A 24,443-nucleotide genomic window follows, 5' to 3' on the forward strand; every position below is an offset into this window, starting at 1 on the left:
TTGTATTTTGTATTTGGCTTAATCACACATTGAATAATCACTGATTGATATCCTTTGTAAATAAGTATTGTTTTCTTTTTAAGGAATTAACAGTCCTTTGCTGAAACTCGCCGTGTGGCCTGACGGAACTGTATATAGTGTGTCAGACGGAAACTCGCTTAGGTGCTCGATGCAACTCATTAAGGCGCCTCATCTACAGCTATTGGATTAGTTAACTGAGCAATTTGGGTAAGTACTCTTTGTATAGATTTCAAACTCATTTTATACCCTATTCAAAGAAATTGTTTCGCTTTCAAAAAGGAAGAAATATTCATTTTAGATTAAAATAAATTAATTAGAGTGCTATAAATTGTTTAATGCCAAATACTAACATTAATGTGAAAAAAATGTAGAAGTAGAACTTATTTATATAAATTTACCAGAAGAGGGATAAAACTCTTTTTTTTTAATTCATTAAATATTTAGAAATTAAATTTTCTATTTGTGTGTCAAATAGAGAGTAATCATTTCTTTTACTTTGGTTTTTGAGCCGCGATGGTTCAGGGGATAGAACGTTCGAGGCGAACCGGGTTCGAATCCCAGTCGATACGAATTCCGCATCTGGCTTGCACCGACCACAGTGCTGACGTGTAATATCCTCAGTGGTTGAAGGATCATGGGTTTGAGTCCCCTTGCAGTGGGAGGTTCTCGTGGTCTTCCTCTCCATGTAACGCAAAAGCGGTTTAGCTCCATCAAAAAGTCCTCCACGATGGTAACATTCTCCCAATACTCGATCCAAGAGTTCCCTTGTCTTCTGCATTGGGTTCAAAATTACAAGGCTACGGAGTTTATCATTAGTAGTCGTAAACCCACTTATTTGGGTCAGCTGTTCAACGACGGTTATAGTATTATAATATTACTTTGGTTCGTGGGTTCGATCCCCGCCGACCGAAGACTCACCGTGTAGTAAATGGTGACTGATGCACGTTAAATCTGTCGAGTTGCAAAGTCCTCCATGTTCCCATAACAAATCAATTCCTCTGTGGGGTACTGATCCAGGAGTTTCCTTGTCTTCTGAATTGGTTCAAAATTACCAGGCTGCGGAGTTCAACATTAGTAGTCGTAAACCCGAAATTGGATCGGCTGCTGAACGACGGTTATAAAATTTAAAACAATACTTTTAATAAGTTCGAGCAATTAAAGTAATCTTAAACTTTTGTTTTTCATCGAATTAGTTTTATTTTTATCATTTTTTTCCTTTCACTACTCGTTATGAATTACGTTCGTTTAATATATTTTATGCTTTAGGGACAAAATGTTTAAGTATACGTGATAACATGGAATCAGATGTCTCGAATCTTTTAGTTATTGTTTATTTCAAACAATTAGCTTTTTCAATGTTTTCAAATAGTTTAAAGAATAAACGCATTTTATGACGAAAATTATTGCAGAAAATTTATTAAGCATTTTAAACTAATTATACTTCCGAAATATAGTATATAAGTAAATTCTCAGTTTTTTCCGATGTGCCTTTGTTTAGAGTTTTAATATTTTTCCTTCGTCCTAATTTAAAATGTTTATGAAATTTATTAAACTAAGAATATTTGACTTTTACTTTTGGAATTAAGTTTTTTCTTCTCATTTTGGAACTTCGGGTTTTTTTTTACCCTAAGCTCGTGATGTTTGAATTCAGCTCAGTTCACTGATTCAATTTTTGCACTGTTTTAAATTAGAATTGCTGTTTCTTTAATCAAATAGACTCAATATTTAATTCAGATACCGATATATGAGTGGTTAGCTAGCTCAAATACAAAATTTTAAAAAAAAGGAAAGAGAAAGAAGTCTTCTTTGACAGTAAGAAATGCAGAAAATGTGGTATCAAAATACGTTACAAAGGTTGTTTATTTAAAATGTAGAAAATTAGGAAAATAAAACTAAACATTTTTGAAATTCGGAAATTACTTTAAAACACGTTATTCGTGTAATGCTACTCAGAATATACAAATTCTTTTCACTTTGTCTGTTGGAAGTTTATGCTCAGGCTAATGCGTGACTCACGACCCCCCTAAGAATCTTTTATTTTATTTTACAATACTCTTACTTACTTTTTAATCAGGTATAGTTTCTGTCACCGTATGAATTGCTTACATTGAATATGTGATAAAAAAAATCGATGTGAGCAGTAAAGCCATTTCTGGCTCTTTAACCATAAACATATTTATTCAATCAAACTAAACCTTTTGTTTATTAAGTTCACCGAAGTCAAGCATCACTGACTGCGGTCAGTGTGCGGGTGGGTGACCACTTGGATCAGCCTGCGTAGGGACCGAGGGTGTGCGATATTGGTCCTCGTTAAACTGTGCTACCGTAAAGTGCTCGACTTCGCGTGCAGGTCGTCGGGCGACCGAAGCGGGGGTGCCATCCCCTCTGCAGAGGATCAAAATTGTGATGGCATGTTTTCGGATCATCCTCAGGGATGTTTCCCAGACCGTCGCCAATAGCCCATTGTGCAGCTCTAGTGCGACGTAAATGAACTACAACAATAGTTTATTAAGTTAGACGTACTTTCTAGCATTGTTTAAATTTGTTTTCCGATTCGCATGAAAATATGAATATATGCTGGCTTGTTCGACATTTCTTCTTGAGTTATTAAACTAAACATTTTTCTTACGGCAAAAGCTTCAAATATTACAAAAGCATACCCAAGTCAAAAATCTTGATGGTCCTATCAAGAAATTTTGATGGTTTATGCTGGTTTCACTGAGATTCATGATGGTCCAACAGCATCCATCATTTTCTATTACGTGTTTTTTGATATGCTTCCATCATTCCATAATGGAGACTCTAATACTATGATGATTAACCATCAAGAGACTCTCATGGACCAACAATCCGTTATGGTTGATGATGGTTCCAACTATACATTTTCATAAGGATTAAATGGGAATTCTTGTTGGTTTTCAGGAATATACCATCAAAACATTTTGGGTTTTTATGCAGAACCATCATCCGAATTTCTTACATTGAGATGATGGTTGTTCATGATCGTTCCATCATTTGATTTTTAAGACGCTATCATGGAAATTCGTGATTGTTCAACATGAACAAACCATCAAAACAAGTTGCTATTTTTATGTTGGACCATCATAAATCAATCCGAATTCCTACATTGATTACTCATGTTGGTTACCATCAAAAAATAGAGTAGTTCATGATGGAATTATTGATGGTTACCATCAAGATTATGTTGGTCCATCAAAAAATAGAGTGGTTCATGATGGAATTATTGATGGTTACTATCAAGATTATGTTGGTCCATCAAAAAATATAGTGGTTCATGATGGAATTATTGATGGTTACCATCAAGATTATGTTGGTCCATCAAAAAATATAGTGGTTCATGATGGAATTATTGATGGTTACCATCAAGATTATGTTGGTCCATCAATGGAAAACCATCAGAGATTTTGACTTGGGTATGTAAAGATCCAATCACTAAATCAAGAGTTATTTAGGGTGTTCTTTTTTTCGTACTGTACTTACTTTGTCAGAAGAATGTCCTAGATTGCCTTATTTTTTTGTGTTCTTTCTATAAATGTATTGCAATTTTGTTCCCCCACCCCCTTTTGAAAGCAAAAATGATCAAACATCTTCACCCAATATTTAAAACAAAAGTTATATAACTATTGTGATTCATCTGTAAATATCTCTTCCTAGTCAAGATTACAGTCTTGTGGCTCAGTAATAAAATTTCTCATCTAAAAAATTCCATAATCTGTATAAAAATAAGTTTTTTTGATTATGAGATTTTTGCTATGAAATTTTGCTGTACGCAGCTAATCTACGATAATTTTTTACTTCTAAGCAATAAATAAAAATCAAAAAATCAAAATAGCCAGGAAATGTCACCTTCCACTCTTGCCAACGAACTATTCTGAAACCTAACCTTTTTCCTTAAAGAAAAAAAAACGAACTCAAATCTTAAAAGCTGTGAGCAAAAAACTGAAGTATTTCAAATGCTTAATATAAAAATACAATATTGGCTAATTTGAGTAATCAATTTAATTTTACCACTTTTTTAATAAAATATAAGATTTCAGTATAATTTAATTTTTGGTTTAGTACCTTAACTTTTTTAATTGAAACTCTCGCTTAATTTTATTAATATCATGTACCGATATAAAATTAAGTTTAATGCACCTCAAAATTTCACTATTTTGAATTTTGTAAGCGTACAGAGTAATCATTTTAGTGTTATTGTAGGTAACTGCCTCTTTTATCACTTTATATTTTGATAAAAAAATTTTTTTGCCTTCATTCAACTTTAGAATAAAAGTTTAAATTTTTCCATGAATCTTTTTTTTTTAAATTTTAAGAAAATTTTGAAAATAAGTAATAAATATTAAACGTGAGCATTGCTCGTATCCTTACCCCCTTATCAGGGAAAATAAGTAAATCACAAACCCCCTTCCACTGTTAGGTGCTTACGTATTATTTGAACTGCCTCGTATCTACTCTATTTCGCCGTTGAACTATTATTCTTAAAAAAATTTACAAATATTTCATACACTTCAGTGTATGAAAAATATTTCTCAATTTTTTTTAAAAAATTTTATCTCTATCATTTGAATTTATATTTTTCAAAGCATTTAAATTGTTTACTTACTTATTTATTTTATTAGAATTGTTAATGAGAATTAAAGTAAAGATTAAAACGCGGATAATTTTTTTAATAAAAAAATTGTTTTCATATGTAACTATATTGAGTTGGTTTTGAAACTAAACTTAAAATTCAAGATGTGAAAGACCGATATGACATTTAAAAAATTCTATCTTATGCTTATGCTCAACAGAAATACTTGTTAGTCATTCTATCCAGATATTAATCATTTGTATGAGTTTAGTCGGGATACCTCAAGAAAGTGAACGCTAAATAGACAAGTATTTATCTCTGAACATTGCTTACTACGTTTTTAATAAATCGCTTTCGTTTGTTTAATGCTGGAATCTTGAAAATTTCGACCTTTTACTGACATGCTAGAGCACCCAAACTTTAACTGAAATTTTTTACTGAATGATAGTTTCAATCATTTTTCTAATCGCTAAAAGCAGCATTTATCGTCAATCGAAATATTGACATCATACTGATTAACTAGAATTTCAACGTGAACTTTGTAACGAAATTGACAAATGTGTAAATAATAAATGTTAAAAAATCCAAACCATAAGCAAATGTCCCCTTAATTTTATTGCCATATAAAATTTATTACCAAAAAAAAATATATATAGGGTATCTGAGCACCTGGAAAGTCATGAAAAATCATGGAAAGTCATGGATTTCAGTATTGAACAAAATTTGTCATGAAATGTCATGATTTTAAATTTTTTTTTTAAATCGTGGAAAGTCTAGGTTGCCGAAAAATCTAATTTTTAGAATGAAATTTACCCCCTCCCAATTTCACAAGAGTTCCGATGTTCCAAATCTAAATTTGTAGCAAAATCCCAGCTCATAGTCATATTCTATAAAAATATAAAGTGTTTTTTATCCTGTTCCTTAAAAATTATGGCGTTCTTTCGAGAAATTAAAGAAAGAACATCCTTTCTAGAGCGAATTATCTTTTAAACTGCTGTGATTTCAGAATTTTTTTATTTATTATTTATTTTTTATTTTATCAATTTAAAATTCCAGTTTAGGCTTTTCATATTACACTTACTTTAAAGAGGAAGTAAAACAGCTTTAAATAACTACATATATCTGACAGTATTTCGTTATTTGCTTTTGTATTTTTTTTAGCTATTTTATTGCTTCAACTCTTTCTTTACTCGGTTTTTTAAGTTTAAAATCAATAAATATGCAGATAGAGTATAGCAATTTTGGTTATAATGTTATTGTAATGCTTTTTTAAATTTATTGTTGTGTTTTGTGGCGAAAATAGTAACTTTTGGTAAGTCATGAAAATGTTTTTGATTTATTCATGGAAAGTCATGAAAATATTTTGGATTTATTCATGGAAAGTCATGAAAATTTTTTGGATTTATTCATGGAAAGTCATGAAAAGTCACGGATTTAAAAATCTAAAATGTAGCAGATACCCTGTTGATATATTCGACCACTTTTCGCTTGGCAAGAGTTCTCAAATTTGAAATGGTGCTCTGACCTTGGCTACCACAAGTAGCTATCGTTTTTTTTCCTTTTTTTTCTTAAAAATTGTATGCTGCAATTTATCTCTATTTTTATCCCAAATCGAAATTTCAACCACTTTATTACGTAAACTTAGAGAATAATAAAAAAGAAAGCATAATAATTCGAAAAGTATTTAGTTTTCTTAAAGTTGATTAAATGAAGAAAGTAATTTCATTTGTAATAACTGCTAATACCAAAAATCGCCCCCTCCCGTGTTTCAGAATATTGAGCCCTACATTTATCGTCTTAATTAAGGCAAAGATAGAATCGTTTTCTTCTTTCTCTCTACTTCCACCTAAAAAAAAGTAATTTTTAAAATTTAATTTTATTCATGTTAAATTCTCTTTTTTATGTGTCCATGTATAGAGTCACATAAGACAATAAGATTCTTTTACTGTTTGTTCAAAATAAATTCAGATGTTTAACTTTACAAAATGACTTTTATTTACAAGAATTCTAAATACGATATACTTATTTTTTCATGGAACACAGAAAGTTGCCATCGGCGAAAACTAAAATAAAACTACAAAAATTAAGTGGAAATAGTAGTAGTTGCAGTCACGTGATATTAACTATAATAACATATTATAATCTCTAACATATAATATACTTGACGAACATTGTTGTCTTTATTTTAGAATATAGTTTTTATTGTACTCAAATTTGAAGTAACAAATTCAAAACGCAGTTATTTTTCTTTCTCTTATCTTCTGAATCGATGTTGTTTTCTATCTGACGCATAGAAAATGATCTTTTGGTAATTATTTTATAAAATTCAAAAAGTACAAATGAATAAAAAAACCTTTTAATTTGATGATACAAAGGTTTGACAGTAAAACAAATTTGGCGATGATTTAAAAACGAAATTCATAGCCTTTAGTATGTAAAGTCGAATTTGGCGATTAAGTAACTAGCACAACGGTGTTTTCATTTTCATTGAGTGGTAACCCGTTCAAATGTAAGTTTTAAGTGAAATAATTGTTCGTATTATATTCAATTGCATAGTCCCCTGGTAGAATTTTCTTCCTTCTATTTTAAACAAATATTAATCATGGTTAGCGCTTAGTATCTCAATTTCGGGAAGCCTTAAATTTCTTTTTGACGAGATCTGCTTTCTTTTCCGCAAAACTTGTTGATTTGATCAAATCATTTCATCTTAAGAACGTCGCACAGTGGGACAAAATCAGAAAAATGCGGCCAAAATTAGAAAATTAACTTCAATGTTCTAGAAATTGATCACCTATAGGTTTTTTTGGTCATTGATTTTAAATATGAAGTCAAAATTTCAAAAAAACAAAATGGCGGATCCAAAATGGCGGATGATAATTGAAAATATTACAAATAAATAAATAAAAATTATTTAATAGCAGTTTTTGTGATTTTTGATTACAAATTTGTGGTTAATAATTTTAATAAATGAAGTAATGGATGCAAAATCACAAATATTTATCAAAACAAATTTAAACTAAATAAATTGAATCAAAATATTTAAGATTGTTAATTACAAATTCGATTATCGAATTTAAGAAAAATAATGAATCTATTTTGCTAGATATAAAAAATTTTGAAAATTTTATAACAGAAATAATAATCTCAAGTTTATTTTTATGATTTTTTTTATACACGAAGTATTATTTTTATTAAATAACGTTTTTTATTTATATTTAATATAAACAAACTACTTTGGCACTATTAATTTTCCATTTCTATAAAACATGAACTTGCTGAAGGATCTTCCAATAAATCGATAACGGCTTGAGGCATGCTACCACTTTTCCTACTAGGCAATTTTCGAAGAGAACTTATTACTGGATCTGACGAAATTAGAAACATATGTATAGCTCGTTCACCAGGAGTTGGCACTTGGCTCCGCCTTCATCACGTGGTATGCGACGATACTATTTCGCTATTTTTGGGAGAAGGTTGTGAGCAATCCTGAACAATGTTGCTATTTGGCGATCGTTTGGCAAAAATATTTATTTCTCAAACTTTATGTGCATTTTTTTAACAATGAATATTTCATAAATTTGATGATATTTTACACTATTTTTTATGATATTTCTTTCTTTTGAGTGAATAGTTTGTCCTTTATGAGACATTTCGCTGGGAGAACAACAGTTTTAAAATTTAAACTATAATTAGCTAGTGTAACAAAAGGTATGTTAGCAGATGATAAAGCAAAGTAAGTGACTGAAAAAGAATTCACTTTCTGTGTTTGGCGCAAATTAAGGGTTGTCTCAATTTCAACAACGGAGATGTTTCTCTTTTAACTCCCGCGCTGAAATGAACTCTGCGTCCGAGGAGGTGGAGCCAAGTCTCAACTCCTGGTGAACGAACTATAATATGTCTTCATTCGTGTGTACTCTAGATATCTTTCTTGTGAACTTTTCACGGTAATTTCTAAAATCTTTATTCCTAGCCTCTTGGGCTTCTTCACTCATCATACCTATAGGTAATAAAGCTGATTTTAAAATATCATGTCCGTGAATCAATATCTTATGAACGCTAGCTGGCATTGGATACCACGAATACTCATTTACATATAAATTTGCAAGTTCCAATGAATAATTGTAAAATTTAGAGGAATCAACTGCATACCTACTTGATAATGCTTTCAAAATGGTATTACACATTGAAATCAGATTTTCATTAAGTCCTGTAATTTCAGCAGACTTTTTCGAGTTTTTGAAAAAACGACGAGCCAGATTTCCGTCGTGCGTGGTACCTTTTCCTTGTATAATTATACCTACAGGTAAACCCATCTCTCTGTGAAACTTTATATTTTCTTCTATGATTTCCACTTTTTCTTTCACATCTTTTCTTTTCTGCCAACACTTCACTTCAAGTCGTACAGAAACATGATATAACCACTAAAAAAAACGAATATAAGCGTGCAGTGTTGATAAATCGTATTCATAAAAATCTGTATTTATCTTCTTGGTCTTTAGTTTCGCCAAGTCGTTCATCTCTTTTGATGTAGCTCTGCATATATTGCATGTCTGTGCAGACTTTGTATCAGTAATCGCATTACACGTTTTTCCGTCAATCATTGTCATACCTAAAATATGCTTAACAACAAAAGATTGAGAATTATGTAAGTTCGCAACTGTAGGGACCAGGTTTTTAATTTTAATGTCCATCATCAACTTCTCTTGTTGAATAGCATCAGTCGTTTCATTTTTGAACTCAAGCTTTACTGCTCTGCAATATCTTGTGGCAGAAGGTCTGGGATTTTGCCACAATATAATTTTTTTTATGATCTCCGTTGCAAGTACCGTGAAGTTGTAGAGGCACTAAGCAATTCATATAAAGACTAGCATCTGAATTAGACGAATCTTGAAAAATTTGCTTATTCAGGGAATGACCACTACTGCCATCGCAACCCCATTTAGAAATCAAAGTTATGTTTTGCATTTTGTCTGCAGAAGTTTAAGCAAAGACATCTGATTGAACTTTTAAGATGCGTTGTGTTGTCAGATCTAGTGAGTCTTGAAGATTAATTTCAGCTTTCACTTCACTTATGCAGATAGAGACTTTCGATGGATAACAATGTGACGTAGCTTCTCGTACTTTGTAATAGGGTGGATAGACATTTATTTCACGTTCCAAGGCACTATTTCGCACTATTCTCTATTTTGATATGCGTTTCTCGTTAATCCTGTTTGAACGATTAAAGCTAATGCTTCATCTGGTGAGTAAGCGTTAACATTGGGAGTTTTTTGTATCAAATTGGAGTTATTTAATTTTATTTCTCCAATACATTTTACGGTTTCTGCATTGCCTTTAGATCGAAGGTGTCTTTTGCTCGCATCGAAAATTAATTGTGGTTCTGCTTCTTCACACAATTTTCGAAGTTAGCGTCTTTTAGTGCGTTCATTACTTGATGCATAATCTTTTTGCGGCCTACCACGTTTTACAGGAATTGATGTTAAATTTGAAACAGTTTCTATCAACAAAAAAAAAAAAATAAATAAAAAAATAAAAATAAGAACAATAATTTACTCACATATTTTATATAAGTAATAAAAATTTTACAAATTATAGATAATTTACCTTTGCATTGGAATGTGTACAATTTCAATTCCGTGTCAAGCCAATCTTTATTTTGCTGGAGAAATAAATCTTTCTTGCGAGTGCATTTTTGCCACTTATTTTTAATAGTTGCAAAAATTTTTCTTAATTCTGATTTTTGTTGGCCATTCAAACTTTCAATATTAAACAACACTGCAACCGACTTATCAGCATTTTCGTATCGTTGTTGGGTCCAATTAGCATTGCTTTCAATGAGAAATTCGAAAATTTGGCATTTATATATTTTTGATGCCATCTTAAAAAAAAAATAATAAATATTTCAGCGAATAAGTTGCTATTTCATTACAGAGCATTTTATTTTGATATTTAATAAAAAAAATTTAAAAATGCCTACCTCAATTTACTAGTATAACTTGAAATTCACTCCGTTTAGAATGAAAAATGATAGTCGAAACACAATGAATGTGAAAATATTGAAAACACTCCACTGACCTTGACGAAAAATGAATAATTTTTAAATCCGAAATTGTAGATAGAATTGTTCCTTTACATTTTGAGACTAAATATAATTACAAAATATGTAGTGCTGGCACCATTGTCATAAGGTTTGATTTAAGCAGCAATTTTAAAAAAATGACAAGATTGTTCAGCCATGTAGATATAAGAAAATCTTTATTATAAAAATGACGCGAACGATAAAAATCGATATATCAGCCAAATTCGCAAATATTCGCAGCTAATTTTTTTTAGTTCTTGAGTATATATACCAAACAAATGCACACATTTTTTTTTACCTCGGCAACGTAAGGCTTTTTTTTATAGAGCACCCTAAAGTTGCAATTTCATTGTACAGTTCAGAAATAGGAAAATGGCTCTGGTTTTAATAGTATTTATATAAAATAATGAATTCATATATATCTTAGAAATACATTTATGTATAAATCATGCATAGTTTTAATATTTTTATTTACTATAAGGAGTTACCATATTAATAAAAATGTAACTGAAAACTTTAATTTTTTTTTATTTCGACTTTGTTTCCATTTAATTGCTATTTCCATTAATAAACCAAAAAAACAAAATACACCGTCTTATTCCTTGGATATTTTATCATTACCATGTTTATAATTTTCCCATTAATTTGCTGATCAATTGTTTTTGCAATTTAGTTTGTTTTCCTTAAAAGTAAAATTCATTTTGAAATTATTGTCAAGTTTTAATTAAAAGGAAACTTAGAATTATTGCCAGCTAGCTAAGATCTTGTTAAGAAATTAAAAATAATCTGCTGATCAAATTTTTCGATGTACAGCAGCTGACTAATTACAAAGCATACTTTTTTTCGAGAAATGAAGATAAATTATTGATTGTCTTTTGTTTATTATTTGAGTAATGAGAGGTAAATGCGTGTGTGTGCACAGAAAGAAATACAACAGTTTGCTTAGTTTTTTTAAATGAACAAAAAATTATATCCGTGCAATTTTATTTTGACGTTCAAAGTTATTCTTTTTAGCTAACTTTATGAAATTTGCTCTTTTAAAAGAGATAATGGTGAAAAAATTTGCTTAAAAGTTGCAAATATTTTTTGTCAAATTTAGCACCATTCAAAAAAATAATGCTATATCAGGAAAATGCTCGATATGCCTTGTTTTATTAAAGAGCAAATACTAAAAATTGAAAATTCTAAAAAGATTCCAAAACTGTGCTATTTTCAGAATCACCTCAAACAATTTCTCTTTTCCTAACTTTGGAATTTTCTTAATGCTAAAATAAGATTTATTGAGAGGTTTTTGTGTGACAGATTATTTTATAGATGGTCGTAATGGTGCATACGTTAACGCATCTAGAGTTGCTTACGAAACGAAAACTTTATTATTACCTTCTACTACTCTTTTAAGAAAATCGCCATTTTAAAAGAGCTATTCAAAGTTTCAAGAAAATCGAGATCGATAATATTTTCAAAAAAAGATTGCTTTATTGCAACTTTTCATCTACCTCTGAACTGATTAAATTAACATAAGAAAATCAAAATGGCCTTTACCATACATCAATCTAAACAAAAACATGCAACTTGATTTTGTAATTTTTAGTCAATTAACTTCATTAGAAAAAACGAGATTTTGTAGTAGTGTTCAAAATGTGTCTGTGCAAACTCATTTAGATTTTTTTGCAAGCTACTCTGCAAGCAAATTATGCCTATTTGTGCTTTTGAACCGATAGCCTTAGGTTGGCCAAAGCCTTCAGTTGCAGATTCCGCCAGGACAACTTATTCTTTGTCCTGGAGTGCAAGTCTTTTACCCTAAACTTTGATTCCACACAATCGAGCCATAATTGTTTTGATCATCCCCGAAACCCAACGTCTTATTCGGCGTTAGTTTAACTATCAAAATAAATTTCGTTTCGTCTAAGTTTTAAGGTTTTTGTGTGTATATTTATGGCAGTAACGGTCCATGTTGCTGAAAAAAAAAACTCTAAATTGAATCGTAAATTCGAGAATTCAAAATTAACTTGAAAGAAAATATAAAATTGCTTATGAGCTACCATTTCTTATTGGTTTGTTTAAAAAAAACAATAAGAGATATGCAGGAGAAAAATTAAAAGAAAGGATTAAAGATGTAGGGTATTTTCAAATTAAATTCAAACGTATGATAGTTTTAATAATTCAAAACGGTATTGTGTATAAAAAAAAAATCTTAAAATAAAATTCCGTAGCAGAACAACTGCCCCTAAAATAGTTCAAGATAATGAGAGAAAATGTTTAGAAATTCTGTTGGTCGGGGCATTAATTAATAATATACAAAAAAAGATACAAATTAAAAGTCGACTTGTTTCAAGTGCTTTATAGGCGCGCATTTTCAAGAAACACGTCAACTGTTATTTCCAGTTCTTATTTATTTTTGAAGCGAGTGAACTTTTTAATCAAGTAAACTTGTCCCTTGTTTGTTGCTTGATCTAGGAATTTATCTTTTCGTGATTTGAAATTCAAATTATGGGTGTACGGGGATTCAAGTTATGGGGTTCAAATCACAAAGCTCAAAATCATGATAAATAACATCAAATCTGCAATTCTGTTCAACATTGGATTACATAAAATTTCTCACCGAGTATCGAAAATATTTTATTAAGTTAGATATCATGGCACTTAAATTATGTTATATAGTCAGTTTGATTAAAAATTAAACTCTGATAAATAAAACGTTTGTCATTTAATAAATCATCATAGTATTAAAAGATTTTTTACTGAAATATAATAAAATATCCTACGTTTTACATAAGCTATATTAATAAATACTATTGACCATTTAAATAATTCAAAGGCAAAAATAATTATTAAGTCTACTATTAAGAAATGTCTCTATGTAATAGCAAAGATTTAGATAGATCAACCAGTCATATCAAATTTTTGTTAGTAACTTTTCTTCACCTAAATTTAGTTTTTAAATATCGAAGAATTTTTTTTTTAAGTGCACAATAAACTCCCATAAAACCTTTTTCTCGAAAAATCACAATCGCACCTTGTAAAATCCTGTAAATTGTTTGTCAATAAATATTTGTCTTGTAAATTGCTTGTTCGATAGAAAATTCTGCGATTTTTATATTATGTAATTGTCTTTGTGTTTATGACTACCAATGTTCAACTCCGCAGAGTTGTAATTTTGAATCGAATCCAGAAAACGAGGGAACTCCTTTATCAAGAATTAGGAGAAATTTGCCTTCGCGGAGGAATATTTTTGATGGAACTAACCTGCGTTACATGAACAGGAAAACCGCGAAAATCTCCCACTATTATACTGATGGCGAGGAGACTCTAAACTATGATCCGTCTGCCACTGACGATATTTTACGTCATCTCTTAGTTCGTTGCGAGCCGGGATTCAAATCGACCAGCCATCGCTGGTATGTGAACACCTCATTGGGAGTGTTTTTAAAAAGATTTTCCCTTTTCAAAATGAGGATTTTTTCTTTACCATGTTGATTTTCGCCATATATTATGCAAAAGCGTAGTTTTTACATTGTTCTATTCAACGTTTTTACAGTTCATTCAAACATAATGTATTTCGGCGTCCGTAGCGTATGAAAACACCAATCATTTTACATGCTTGACGAAAGCATGAGTGTCCACATGTACTTTGGTGAGATTCTTGCACTCCCATGTACAACTCTGCTGCACGATATTCTCAATTTCAGGCTTTATAACCCCCTGTCTGAAATCGAACCGAAAAATATCTCAATTTTTTTAGGGTGGCTAATGTAATCAAGAAAAAGAGTTCTTTGTCAAAAACTACTTACTTTATCATGATCATATAAATTCTTTGAAAATTATTTTGATTTTTGTTATTGTATATAGTGTTTAAAAATATTTTTGAGTGCTTAAAAAGTACTTAAAAGGTGCTTATTTTTTGTTGAAAGATTTGTCTACTCACCCTGCCCTAGTCTTATTGAAATCAAAGGGATCGGACAAAAAGTGATCTGGCTCTTTGAATTTGCTCAATGAAAATATTAGTTAACTAGTGGGCTGTGCCCCCCTGCTCGCTAACGCTCGCCAACCCCCGAAAATTGCTACGCAATTTTATATGGTTTGCTTCGCAAACCAAGCTCGCTTCGCTCGCTACTAACTTGAGTACTTTGCAAATGCACAAAATTCTAAGAATTCAAAACAATCATTCAAATCCATATAACAACTTTTTTTTAAAAAAAAAATTACATCTTTTTAGTAAATACTAAGTCATTAAAATAAATTTGAATTCAAATAAATGACATGTAATTCGTTAAACCTATTAGAAATGTGCTATAGTATAAAATCTTAAGATAAAATTTCTAAAACTGATATCTCTTTAAAAAGGTTAAAATTTTGGCTATAATTAAGTGTATTAAAAATTTAAATAAGAGAAATTGCAATGGAAAAACCCTGCATATACAAAACATTGAATTTCGGAAGAAATCTCGTTTGGTGAGAATGCTCTCTCTTGTCAAAAAATACAAAATAAACTGACCTCAAATAAAACTCCAAGGACTTCGAATCAAATAATTAAGGAAACTACTATCACGTTTAATATAAAAGGAAGATTTATTAACTAAACAATAAAATTACAGCATCGCAGTTCCAAAAAACAAATCTCACACTCACTCAAAAAAACAATTTACCTTCTAATTAGTCACCATAGCAACCACAAAACTCTTCTCGTTACCATCTATAAACTTATATATAATAAATAAATTATTTAGCAAAAAATACGATGCGCATAAGCACATAATATTTTACACTCTGGTTATTTCAGTTTCCGTTTTTAGAAGCGCTATATGTTGAGCCACCCAATCCAGATTTGGCATGTGACATTTTTAGCGGCAATTATTGGTTGGTTTTCTAGCGTTGCCATTCGGAGAGTTGTAATGAGGCTTTTTTTTATCGCCGTGTAAGAGAAATATATATATAGATAGCTACGAAAATCTTTCATTAATACTTTTTTAAGGTTTAGTTATTTATGTTCAGGTCGTAAAGTATTGTTTAATCCCTAATTTTAAATAAACCAAATGAAAAACCCATTTAAACCTTAAAGAATAGTTTTTGTCTTTTTATTTATGTTAATTGATTTGTGTCGTATTTGTCTCGTAGAAAAGAATGGGATGACTCTCTGCACGCCTCTGTTTGGATTGGTCTATTTAAATCGCACTGGAGCTGCACAATTGGACTCTGTAGATTGAGCTGGATAAAGATAAGTACATTTTTACATAATTTGTTGTCCATTATTTATCACAATTATATTGTGATTTATATGTCAATTCCGCCGAATCTGATTAATATATTATTACTGGTTAATCGGCTTCATTTTCAAGGTTATATTAATTTTCTTTAAAAAGTTTCTCTTCTTTCTTAAGAAAATAAATCGTACATACAGCAAACATCAATATAACGTAAAAATTCCGTTTTTCGCCCCTTTTGAGGGAGGAATTTATTGTTTACCCATTCTTAACCCCTTTGGAACCGGTGGAAGAGAGATCCCTCGGCCAGTACTTTCCAACAGAATAGTTTGTTCACCAGGAGTTTGCTCCGCCTTCATCACGTGGTATCAAACGAATGTGAACAATCCAGGAGAGGTCGCTATGTGGCTATCGTATGACAAAAATATTTATTTCGCAATCTTTATGTGCATTTTTTTAACATTAAATATTTCATAAATTTGATGACATTTCTCTCTTTTGAGTGAATAATTTGATCATGATTTTGTGAAGGGTCCGTTTTATGTAAAGATATTTTGTGAAGGGTCCGTTAACGGATCCAAATTTCTTCTAAACAGACCCCGGCTATGGTCAGCGGCATGTGATCACGCCCCCTGAAGGGGTTGATAATTAAAGATATAATAGCAAATGACGATGAGAAAGACGTGGTTTTGACTTTTATAACATGGTTTCGTATTCAACGCTGCTTTGGCCATCAGTGACTTATCCATGTGATGGTGATAATAATAGTAAAATTTTGAATACATTGCTTTCATATTTAAATTAAAAAAAAAGAGAGTAAAATTATGATCTTTGATTTTCTACTTCCTTGAAATCTATCATTCTTTGGCTCGATTAAAGCTTCTATTTTTGATAGTTTCGTGCATCTCGGATTTAACGAGTTCATTTATTTAACGAGCGGATCATGTAATTCATTCTTCTTAGGATCGACTCTTGGTGCCTCAATCTTGAGATGATTGGTACCGTTTCAGAACTATATCTAGGCAATATGGTCAAAATAGTTTAGTCAGAAGACAGCTCTAAAGTATGAGTCCCTTAATGTCATTCTTGATTATTGTGTTTCACCTACCTCAAGCAAAGTTTGCTTATTGCGATTCCCCTTTCCCCCACTGAACCAATTTTTGTCCCTCAATAATTTCATATTAAAGTTCAGTTATTGAATTAAGAGGTTAATAAATTTCGATAATATGTAAAAACTCTTTAATACCACATCTGACTATGAAATTTTTTAATGTCAAAAACTAATATGAGTAGGACTACTCATTAGTAATAAAACTACTTTAGCGAAGGAGAAAAAAAAACGAGCATGGGCTTTTAGAATTGTTTGGCTCTCCCCCCCCCCCTTTGTAAGAAATTTTTTCCAACGCTCTTTAAATTTTTTTTTACAAGCGTTTAATTAACCATTTTTACCTTGGATTATTTTTAAATAAAATTCTTAAAAAAAAATCTTACAATAACTTAATCTTTTGGGTTTTTAATATCAAATTTCATTAAGATTGAAAATTAGTTGGTAAAAAAAGTTAATCTGACTTGAAATGAAGAACTCAGTTTCACATTCTGATAAGTAGTAAAGATTCATATAATTTCTACAAATTGTATTTACAATTCTTTTTTTTCGAACAGGAAGTTTAAACATAAAATACATATTTTGATCACAGTTGAAATTTTTTTTAAAATTACTCAATAGAAATGAAGCTATCCGCTTAGTTTAGATAAAATTGCTCGGGCCTTCTGGTTTCACGCATGGAACCATAGGGTTTTTTGGGATGAAATTATAGGAGTTCCGGGAGTTAGGCTATTTTTTCCCCTCGTAAATACTTCGGGTTTTTTTTGTGAAATTACTTACTGTAAAATTTCAAGTAAAAATGTAGCAAAATACCAAATTACATACAGATATTTTCCAACAATAATAATTTTCCAACAATCCAACAATAACATTTCTCATGAAACTTTTCCATTTCAAATAGATAATTATGTTCTGATATTACTTTCTCAAATCTAACTGTTCTCTTTCCAAAAAAAAAAAAAAATCAGTTTATTTTATTCTATTTCAATTAATGCGTACAACATGGAAAAAAAATCAGAACTAGAATCCGCTCTAGACCTGCAAATTAAACAGCCTCATATTTTACCTAATTCTAAGTTGCATTAATAATATACAAATTAATTTATAGTCCTTTTTTTCTTTTTTGTCAGTGTATCCCCTGCTGCTAATAAACTTTATTTTTAAATTCTGGATTCTATAGCCAAAGCTAAATTTCCCGACCTTTCATAGGTTTTGGACTCAAAGTTTTGTCCGGTTTCTTGACTAAACTATTAAGATCATATTTCTAAACATTCACTTTATTTTGAGTGTTAGAAAACCAAAGCAACGAAGCATAAAACTAATAAGTTCTATAGCGTCAAGTTTTGTTGGAAATAGTTTCATCTACGATTTGTTAGCGCATATTTTTTGTAAACTCTCGTTGCTGTAATATAATTCGTATTATAAATGGAAAACAATGTGGGTAAGTATTCGTTGTTTTAATGTTATTTTATTATTATTACATTACTGGGTAAAAAGACATCACTCTCTTTGATTTTTCGGGGGATAACATTTCATATCACGATAAAATTCTGTCAAATAATATGTATTCAAAATTTAAAGTAATGAACAAAAATGTAGAGATATTTAATAATATTTTTAAATTCCGTCTGTTCTCACAAAAAATACTAAAAATGAAGTGTTAATGGGAGCTCTTGTTAAATTTTTTTGTGGGTGTGCTTTTAATGTTTCGTCCATATTGTATTTTTTTACTTTCAAATAATGGTGCAGTTATAAACTTCAACAAAAATCAACTGAGAGATATTGTTTGTGGTTACAGCCTACTTTTTCAACTGTTCAACCGCGTCTTGGTCAACCATTTCAAAATTTTTGCAGATGTATTTTTCCGAAGGTGATATTGGCTTAAAACATATTTATATAGATCCATACTCTTGTTATTGACAGTGTTATGGATATAAACTGTTGCGTACTAGTCGCCAGAGCTCGTGTGCCTCTGCTGCTCTTAATATTTTTTAGATATCACTTGCCAAAGAGTTCTAATTTCATTAATATGCACCCCCAAAAGAGATGCCATAAGGGAAGACCACCAGCGAAGAAATCATGGACCCCAAGATAGGAAAACCGCGTAGATTGGGTTAGATTATATCACTTAACCCATTCCAATATTTCGATATCGGTACCTGCTCGCGTCAACTACGATAGCAAATGAGAAAAAGTATTTTAAATTTGAAGCAATTAAAATGTATATAATTAGAGGTTTGCCCAACGGTGGCTACGAGTATATTCTTCTAGTCAGTTTCTTTTTGTGATTTTTAAATGTCTTTTGAACTACTTCAAAAAGTGGAAGTCACCAAGAAAACTCGAGATGACTGTAAAATTTCGATGAAAGGTTCTGCAGCATTCCTTTTACAGCCTCGATCTCTCTTTATGTAGCTTTCATGTCTCTTAAAATATTATCTTGAAGCTCAAAGCTTATTCTGTATCAAGGAAATACAAGTTAGCTTGGAACTTTGCCCGGGAGAAACCTGGAAGATATTTACATCATCCTTTGCACTGAGATCAGTGTATAGCTGTCACTGGTGGTTCTTTACATTTGTACTGTTCCACGTGAACTTTTGTCCTATTATTTTTATTAAAATTTTACTGCATACTCTAAATATATGTTTTAACCTTCTTTGGGGTACACTCTCTTATTATCGCAGAATTTTGAATTTGATATGAAAAAGTTATCCTTGAAAGTTCAAAAAGTGATTTATTTTTGCCCCCTCATTATATGCACTATCCTCTCGTTTTCAATACATCTCCATTTATTCTGAACAAGCAAAATGCGTTATCAATATTTTATCACATCTTGTAGCTGTTAGTAAAGTCCGCTTCCGCTTTTATGTTGTACAGTGCGAAATGAAAGATACAAAATGAAAGATATCACCCGGAATAACTTATGCTCTAATTACTGGATTTTCACAAACTGAACACCAATCATATTGGTTGAAAAGGGAATGTTTAACTTGTTAACCTCAAATGTTAACTATAAGATTCTGACACACTTTCTCTGAAATGTAACTGAGAGAAATATTTAGTATTAAAATGGTGCTTATTGAAATATTAAATTACTTTGTTTTATTTATAAATGATTCGCTGAATTAAATTAATCGAAATTAATTACAAATGTTACTTTAATTGGACCCTTGATTAAATTAAAAAAAGTACGACATCAATTTAATGGCATGCACTATTTTGGATTGCTTGGCATAACTTAACTTTGAATGAAGTTACTCAAACTTAGGACCGCTTTCTAACCTAACTATTGTGATATTTTCCAAGTAGCATCTACTTTGACAGGGATAACCTGGTTGGTAGGTCACTGGGCTCATGTTCAAGAGGATTTGTGGGTTTGATCTCCGCTGGCCGAAGACTCCCCGCGGAGTAAATGGTGACTGATGCATGTAAAATCTGCAGTCACAAAGTCCTCCATTTTCCCATAACAAATCATTCCTGTGGGGGTACTGATCCAGAAGTTTCCTCGTCTTCTGGATTGGTCCAAAAAAATTACATGGATACGAAGTTGAAGATTAATAATCATAAACCCAAAATTAGGAAGGTTGTTCAATGACGGTTATTTAAAAAAACAGCATTTACTCCAGAGTCAGAAAATACGTTTTTGTGTTTATATCTGTAACTTAATTGCTAGGGTTAACTTAAGACAACCCCTTTGAACCATTATGGTTGGAACTTAGTTTTCGAAAATCTGATCAATAAAACAAAAGTTATTCCCAATGATATCTTTTTTATTTTGCGCATTGAACCCTGATCGTAAAAGTAGACAAACCAATTTTGAACGTTTGCACAAAGCAGAAATTGTTGAGCGAAATGTATTTGATAATTATCTGTAAGTTGTTCGGCGTGATGTTTGAAGAATGTGCGTATGTTTTAAGTTCGAAGCAAAGCTGGAAAATAGTAGCACTTTATTTACGTCGTACTAGAGCTGCTCAATGAGCTGTTGTCGACGAACTTAACTAAGAAGACTGCTCTAGAGAGATTCCAAGGGATAAAATTTGTTTGTATTTAAAACAAGAATTTTTGCTCCCGTAGAGTTGAATTAATTTAAAGCAATTATCAGTTTAAAATAGCTCAGTTAAAAGGAGTTAATTAATAAGATGCATTTTTAAATTGATCAGGAGAGCGCTTTTAGTAATAAATATACAGGCCATAGGACGCTGTTGTGTTGTCTCCTAGTGAAAATTCTTGAAACTTCTAAAGTGTATCTGGAAAAAAAGTTCAAGTTTAGGAAGAAAAAGTGTGTCTTGCTCCAAGCTCTTTAATTTACAAAAATTTCTATGATTAAACTTTGCAGACTAGCCTGTAAATGGATTGAACGGATTAACTTTGAGAAAAAAATTCCGACATTCTTTTAAAAGAACTATCAAGAGTTTGTCGGAGCATCTACTACTTTCGAAAACATGAAAAAAGGAAAATGTTAATAAAAGGGAGATATTCAAAAATCCAAAACATCATCCTTCAAATTTTTGCTGAAGTTATGGAAGCGAAAGAAAACTAGTGATATCTACAATCGAAATTCGCCACTGTCTTACGGGGTCAGCAAGAAAATTACTTCTGGGGCAGATAAATAAAAGAGACACACAAGGATTAATTTGTTGAAAGAAGAACGAAAGAAGAATTAACGACGAAGAAAGAAGAACTGACGAATTGAGAAACTTAACAATATCTGGTTCTGATTGACTTGTGTGCTGTAGATGAACCCATTTTATTTGCTAATCAAGAAGGGTTCTGTTATGAACGGGAAGTGATCTTCTGGAAGTAGACGGGATTGTAGAGAGCAGATCCGTATTTATTTGATATTTAATCTATTACAACTGAAAGATTATATTCTACAAGTTTAACAATTACAAATATGTGAAGAAAGTTAGAAATGTGAAGAAAAATGATGATTCAAAGAACTCTTAAAAAAAGAAGACGAGCGAGGACCTCGAAATATGGTTTGGCATCCCCTCAAATTCAGACGTCTTCATAGTTGCATCAAAGATCTGAACCTTCAAAGCTGAAATTGTGTGGGTATCGATTCAATAGAATCGGAATATAATTGCATTTACGAAACGATAGTAGAAGACGGTAGTGATCAATGACAGAAGTGTGGCTACTTTGGAAAAAGATTCGAGAGAAAATTCAACTGAACAAATTTTTTTCTAATACCCACCCGAATTATTGACTTTCGTCATTCGGGTATCAGATGGGTTGGTCACTCTCTCAGGGGTGCCATATTAGGTGGGCCAACGTTGCTTTCACAATAGAAAGGACAGATAATACGAAGAAGGGAAGGAAAGAACCGAAACTTTCTTACTTGAGGTCAGCTTCTTGGCCACCCTGCCGGCCAGTTGGCATTGAGCAGCATATTGTATTTTGCAATAGTTTCTTTTTTGAATAAAATATTATATTCATTCAATAGTTAGTGTGTATTCCTTAGAAAGAAAAATAAGGGATGTGTGGGGCGTGAGTTGTTATCGACCATGTCAACCGTCATCTATGCAAAGGTACCCCGGCACAGAGTCGAGTTAACATGTCTTATATACTAGTGAATTGTAGTTGTAATTTTGTAGTGGTAGATACGCTACAGATGTATTGAAAACGAATGAGAGGTAGTGAATTTGTATTTGTCTGACAGTTTTTAAAGTAAAAAGTAGACCCCTCAGTAAAGAGGTTTTACATTTTAATAAAGCACAGTTCAGTTTTTTTTAATTAAATGTTAAATGACTTTTTAATCGTTTATGCATTTTCAAGTATTCTATTTTATTCACCTCTTTCTTATTACCTCTCACAATACTTTAACCTTATCTATTCTTGAGTTTTATTTACTCTAACCATGAACTTTAATTTAAAATGGCATTGACGCGTGCGCGCTTAGGGTAATTTATATCGTATTTAGTGTCTAAATATTTTTTTTTGAAAGTAATTGAGTCGATCAAGTTGCTCCATCTCGTCATTTAAGGGGGAATGGATTTTTTTCAGGGATTATAGGGAGAAAAAAAAAGTCCGTGACCTCTTCAGCTCCAAACTAAATTCCGAGCGAAATAAAGCGATGCGTATTGCAGCCACTCAAAAATAAAATTATTTATAAAATGTTTCGTCAACATTTTATTTCAACATTTCCATTACAAATTTTTCCAAGGCTTTTCAACTGTGGTACATTGTATTCTTTTGAAGTTTAAAGTTTTTACCAACAAAAAAAAAGAATAAAAATGCGGCAGTTACCTATAATAATGTTCTATGAAAAAATGATTGGAAACATATACAACACGGTTGTTTTCGGAGAAATGGGGTTCAGAATTATGTTCTATGGTAACAACTCGCGGCGACAGGAAAATTAATTAAAAGCAATAATTCCAGAGGTACTTCATTTTTATTAATACATTCAATTAGAAAAAAAATATTAATAAGTAAACTCTATGTACCGAATTTCTAATCTAAGAACTAGTTTTTGATCGATTCTGAAAGATTGAGTTTAAATCGTAAATTAAAAACCATTAAATACTAAACCAAATATTGCTGGAGACAAAGAAAACGAATAGAAACTGAGAAATATTTGTCACTGACTTAAAAACATGTTTTTAAAGTTTCGACTTAAACAGTTTTACTTAAGCTATTATAATATCCAAAGAATCGAAATCTATGCAGTGACAGTGCTCATTATTTTGCAGTCATGAGAAATTAAGTTTTGGAATAAATTCGTTATAAGAATATTTCTTCTTTATTTAGAAATTTAACAATGACAAGCGGCGACCCTTATTAATGCTATGTATTTAGCAGATATTTAAGCAAATCTATTGTACCTTTTATTGTATTGCACCTTCCATCTATTGTACCTTCCTTCATATTGATGTCCCCCATAATTTTAATTTTTAATATTTTTTGGCATGTCGCAAAGCGTTTTAATGTTGTGCAATTTTCGACTCCTTCGAATTAACAGAAGTTTTCAGCTCCGGTATTTTTTAAACCAACTTTCCAATCAATGTCACAACATTTAATATACAAAATCTTATTGGGGAAATTGCTACTGAATCAGTAATGAACTGTGGTGGGCCTATTTCAATACGCATCGCTTTATATATACAATCATACACAATCATAAAATGAACATATTTTTGTACCATTTTGCAAAATGTATATGGTGTAATGAAATGTGTAAATGAATCTGCGACTGATTCTTACAATTTTAGTTTTGCATTTATTTTGTAACTTCTGTTTCCTCAATCTTTAACTACACCTTTAATGATGTTATTAAAAATTTTAAATATCCATTTCCTACTAGATGGGATTTTAACAAATTAAATTAGAGTTTATGATGTTGAAATTGGTTTGGCAGTTGGGAAGAGTTAAGGGGTTACGAACCACGTGTTAGAAACCCTAAGAATTTATGCTTATTGTGAAACAAGCTAAAAGAAAAAGAGTGAT

General features: G+C 31.1%; 1 long non-coding RNA gene across 1 annotated transcript in view; it reads left to right on the top strand.

Annotated features, from left to right (window-relative positions):
- Positions 1-17,961, top strand: part of LOC147812679 (uncharacterized) — a 43,739-nt gene extending 25,778 nt beyond the window's left edge. Inside the window, exons 2-3 of the long non-coding RNA XR_015433395.1 lie at positions 84-228; positions 15,807-17,961. This is a non-coding gene — a long non-coding RNA (uncharacterized LOC147812679). The remainder of the gene's footprint in view (positions 1-83; positions 229-15,806) is intronic.
- Positions 17,962-24,443: the final 6,482 nt, after the last annotated feature.

Source organism: Parasteatoda tepidariorum, chromosome 4 (genome assembly GCF_982258835.1).
Source record: "Parasteatoda tepidariorum strain Cologne lab strain chromosome 4, Ptep-v5.0, whole genome shotgun sequence".
Classification (NCBI taxonomy): domain Eukaryota; kingdom Metazoa; phylum Arthropoda; class Arachnida; order Araneae; family Theridiidae; genus Parasteatoda; species Parasteatoda tepidariorum.